This window comes from Rutidosis leptorrhynchoides, chromosome 4 (assembly GCF_046630445.1).
Source record: "Rutidosis leptorrhynchoides isolate AG116_Rl617_1_P2 chromosome 4, CSIRO_AGI_Rlap_v1, whole genome shotgun sequence".
Lineage (NCBI taxonomy): Eukaryota > Viridiplantae > Streptophyta > Magnoliopsida > Asterales > Asteraceae > Rutidosis > Rutidosis leptorrhynchoides.
The window spans coordinates 370,188,737-370,194,323 of record NC_092336.1 but is presented as its reverse complement, the minus strand read 5'-3'; positions in this window follow the sequence as shown (position 1 = coordinate 370,194,323).

Here is a 5,587-nt window from a genome sequence, read left to right as displayed (position 1 = left end):
TCGGCTGAACATGGGAGGGAGTGGGCACCCATTTAGCCCATCATGATTAAATTACAAATCTTGTGGCCCGAAAGCCTAAACGAAACCCGAAACGTAAAAACACCGCTACGCGATTAAATATTCAGAGAGATAACGTACACGCGACAAATAAAATATATAAACACTATATATATTCATATGACATAAAAATTTCATATTTAAAATAATTGGGATTTGAAAATCTCAAAAGTATGACCGTTGGTTTGAAAACCGAAAAGATTCGCCGGATAGAAATCCACGACACGTAGAAACGTACAATTTTAAATATGAATACAAATATTCACATAATACATAATAATTAATATATTATTACTAAATAATAATATAGATCATAGAAATGATGTGGCACGAATAACAATTAACGGACGTTATACAATAAACAGTAAAAGATAACGGAAAAAGTAGGGTCGTGATACCATAGTCCTTCAGCTGGCTTTGCATCCACAATACTTGAGCAGTACAGCTCCCAGCAGAAACATATTCGACCTCAGAAGTTATAGCACCCCGTCAAAATTCATTAACGGAATGTTAACTCTGGTCCAGTGCTCGGCTTGACTTCTACATAACAACAATGTTCTACAGCGGAAGCAACTAATACCTGAGATAAAAAATGCAAAACGGGTCGACATAAAGTTAAGTGAATCTACAGGTTTGAGTAAATAGTTCATCATATGTTTCATAAAACAGTTTCCATAAATCATTTATCGAAAACCAGTTTGCATACAGCAAATGCCAAGTGTTAAACTGTTTGTAATCAGCGATGTCAAGTTTCAACTGTGGGTGACATCAAAAAGTTCTTTTCATTTCATCTGTTTTTAGACATTACCATGTCTAGTTTCAAGTTTGTAAACATCAAGTTTAAGTAACGTTCATCGTAAGTTAGGCCACGAGATTTCTGAAAAGCTTCGTAAAGGTATACATTTATCATGAGCACTTGATTATAAAACTTTAACTCGCGGATAGCTAAAACGCTACACATCTTTTTACCCTTTCTAAGCATACACTGATCAAGTGTACAAGTAACAACAAAATAAGCACCTCGTAGGTTGAGGCGAGGTTTGTCAAACCTAACGGTACCGTCCCTATAAGTCGAGCTTACTAAAAGTAATTAATATAATCACGCTAAGGGATTTTTGATCTGAACTCATATGTATATAGTTTAGTTACTCGTGCCTAATATGTAAAAAAATTGTAAAAAAAGGTTAAGAAACAGTTTCAAAAGCATCATGTATCTCATCCCAAAAATGTTGATGAAAAAGGGACTGTAGATTCACCTTAGCAAAAGCACTGAAATCACTTAGTAAAACCGTACAGTAGTCAAACAATTACGACCGAACAACGCAACCTAGTCAAATAGGTCATCTTAAGTATATATATAGGTCACACTATGTCAACCTATAGTGTACGCAAAGTCCTAGTGCTCATACTGACTCAATATGCATGCAAAAGTCAACTAGTCCAGGCAAGTCAACAAAAGTCAACCAAAATCAACTCAAAAGTCAACTCGGTCAAAGTGGTCAACTAAACTCAAATACCTCAGTAGGTCATGCAATCATGGTCAAAATGTGAAACCTAACTCAAACAACATGTTACAGTTCATATTAGCAATTTGCACATTCGCAGTTCATCGCATGTCCTTAAAATACGCGCATCATAGAAAAACACGAGTATAAATCTTAGCACATAAATCATAGAAAGATGGAAAAATCCAGATCACAACTAGACTCAAAATTGATTCTAAAAAGTCTGGCCAAGGCCTCATATGATATATACAAGTTAGGTTTCAGAAAAGGTCTAGTTACGGTTTTTCAAATCAGTTTCTGCACGCGCATCAGTTTTGAAACATTTCTCATAACATATTGAAAATAGATTTTAATGAATGGTGAATTGAATATGACTCCAAACATCCCAAAGTTTTAGTGATAAAATAATCAAAGACATTCATTGAGCCAATTTGTACAGATTAGTCAATCTTTACAGACCCTTCGAATTTAGTCAACAAACGGACATATCATTTGGTCAAGCTTATAACTCATGTCAATTCACGTTTTTAGAAGTTAGCATGCAAATTAAAAACATCAAGGAACATATAAACTAACATATTCCAGAAGATCAAACCCTCAATCAATTTCTAGTTCACTCTAGGTAATTTTGTTTGCATTCGAAAATAGTTTCAGCACACTTTAAAAGCCAAATCTTCGTGTTGACACACCAAGAGCATTACAAAAGCTTTTGATGCAAATATTAAGTCCAACATGCATGATTTTTTATAAAAAAATACAATGGTACATATTTCAATAGGTAAATCACAAAGTACATAACTCAGAAAATTCGTATATCATGTGAAACCCTAACGAAACTTCGATTAATCATATCTTGAGCATACGACAACGAAATCAATCGAAATCAAAGTCCAAACTTAATAAATTTTCGAGATCTATTCATATAAACACATTATAAGATCAGTTCATAAGTCAATTTATCAGATTTAAAAGATACAAATTCGTTTTTCATGCAAACAACTACAATCGAGCAATTAAACGATAAACGACAACTCTATACAACATCAATTGAGCACTAGACTTTAATACACTATGTAATTGATTAAAATTAGATCTAAGAATATTAGGGTTAGTTCTTTTATACCTTTAGAGATCAAATTGTTTATATCAATGCGTATAGGACGATTAAAGGAAGCACTTTCGTGTTGAAGGTTCAAGCAAACAAGCAATTTTTGATGGTGATTGATGAGGATGAAGTGATCGATGATGATGATGGTTTTTGGGGCTGATTTTAGTCGTGGCTTAGGGTTAGGGGAGGTAGAGTTGTGATTAAATGCCTTTTTATACTTATTTCCTTAATTAGGTAAAGGTTTAAATCACTAGTTAATCACACATGGGATATAATTAATCACATAAATGGGTGGGGTGATGGGAATTCGGCCAAAGGGTCCAAAGGGGAGTCCATGGGCTCACAAATGTTGCTATACAAGTTTCCTAAGTGTATTCATTAAGTGTCGTTACCCGAAAATGCAAACCGGATCGATAAACGTTAATTTCTCGCGTTTTTAATCTATATAAATTATAATAAATTGAAAGTACTCTTAAAAAATAATGATTTTATAATACAATTATTAAAATTAAATTACATTATGCTTTGGTTTGCTAGTACGCTAAGTGTGGTTCATTTCTAGTTACCGTTAACCGAAACCGAATTCCCGGAACGTTAACTGGTCGTTAAAACGCATTCCACCAAGTTTAATTCATTAAATATGTAATAAATTAAATATGTTTTTCTTAAAGTTAATAATTATTAAAAATAATTATTTTCTTGTTTTTCTAAGTTCCGTAAACTGTAAAGCTTTCTAGGCGATTTTCTTAATCGTGTCGTTTTCTAGGTATTTCGTTATTCGAAACAAGTTCATAAATTAATATGACAAATTAATTCAAGTAATCCACTAGGATCAAGTATGCAATTAAATCCATAAACACATAAAGTCTAAGTAATCACCTTTAATTATTTAACGGACAAGTAACGATAGTAACGGAAAAAGTCGGGTTGTTACATTACCCATCTGTTATGAAAAATTTCGTCCCGAAATTTTAGTGCACGTCCGCCATGGTAGTCGCCTTGGGAAACAGTGGTGGATACTTCAGTGTCATCTGATTTTCACGCTCTCACGTGAATTCTGGTCCTCTACGGACGTTCCATCGAACTTTCACATCGGAATTCTGCTTTGCTTTAACTGTTTGACCTCACGGTCCATTATCTCAACAGGTTCTTCAACGAAATTGAGCTTAGGATCAACTTTTATCTCATCTAAATGAATCACTAAACTTTCGTCCGATAAGAACTTCTTCAAGTTAGAAACATGGAAAGTGTAATGAATTTCGTTGAGTTCTTGCGGTAGTTTCAGTCTGTACGCTACCGGTCCAATTCTCTCGGTTATATCAAATGGTCCACTATATCTCGGACTTACCTTGCCTCTTTTTCCAATACGCACTACACTCCCAGGATGATACTTTGAGCATAACTTTATCTCTAACCTGAAATTCTAAATCTCGCCTTCGAATGTCGGCATAACTCTTTTGACGAATTCGAGCCATTTTCGGTCTCTCTTGTATTTACGCAATATTATCAGTTGTTTTGCGTGTGATCTCATGACCAGTCAATTGACTATCTCCTAACTCAGTCCAACATACGGGTGATCTGCACTTCCTGCCATACAGTGGTTCAAAAGGCGCCACCTTTACACTTGCGTGATAACTGTTGTTATAGGAGTATTCTACTAACGGTAGATGTTTATCCCATCCATTTCCGAAATCGATAACACATGCCCTCAACATATCTTCTAATGTTTGGATGGTTCTCTCCTTTGGCCATCAGTTTGTGGGTGATACGATGTACTCATGTCTAAACGAGTTCCCATGGCATCTTGCAAAGCTTGCCAGAATCTAGATGTAAATCTACTGTCTCTGTCAAAAATAATGGATATCGGCACTCCATGTCGAGAAACTACTTCCTTTATATAGATCTGTGCCAACTTCTCCATTTTATCCGTTTCCTTAATCGGTAGAAAATGAACTGACTTTGTGAGACGATCAATGATAACCCAAATCGTATCATAACCTCCCACAATCTTGGGCAACTTAGTAATAAAATCTATAGTAATATTTTCCCACTTCCATTAGAGCACCTCTGGCTGTGTCAGCAGTCCTGACGGTTTCTGAAGCTCAGCCTTGACCTTAGAACAAGTCAAGCACTTACCAACATAGGCAGCGATATCAACTTTCATATTAGGCCTCCAGTACACTGCCTTAAGATCCTGATACATCTTTTCAGATCCAGGGTGAGTAGAATACCTTGTCTGGTGTGCCTCATCTAGCACTAGTTCCCTTAATCCACCAAATCTCGGTACCCAAATTCTATCTAAGAAGTATCAGGTTCCGTCTTCTCGGACGACAATTTCTTATCGATTCCTCGGAGTGACTCAGTAGAAATGTTCTCTTCATTCATTGCCTCTAGTTGTGCATCACGTACCTGAGAAGTAAGGTTCATTCGGACAGTCATGTTCAATGCTCTAACTCGGAGAGATTAAGCCTTTTCCTTCCTTCTCAAGGCATCTGCAATGACATTAGCTTTTCCAGGATGATAGAAAATCTCGCAGTCATAGTAATTCAATAGCTCTATCTAACATCTCTGCCTCATGTTAAGCTGTTTCTGGTCGAAAATATGCCGTAAGCTCTTGTAATCGGTGAGAACAGTAAACTTAATACCGTACAAGTAATGTTTCCACATCTTCAGTGCAAAGACCACAACACCAAGTTCTAGATCGTGAGTCGTGTAATTCTGTTCATGAATCTTCAACTATCGTGATCCATAGGCAATCACTTTATTCCATTGCATCAACACGCAACCAAAACCCTGTCGTGAAGCATAGCAGTAAATCACGAAATCTTCATTCCCTTCGGGTAAAGACAAAATTGGAGCAGTAGTCAATTTCTTATTTTAACAACTGAAATGCAGACTCATGTTGCTCAGTCCACTC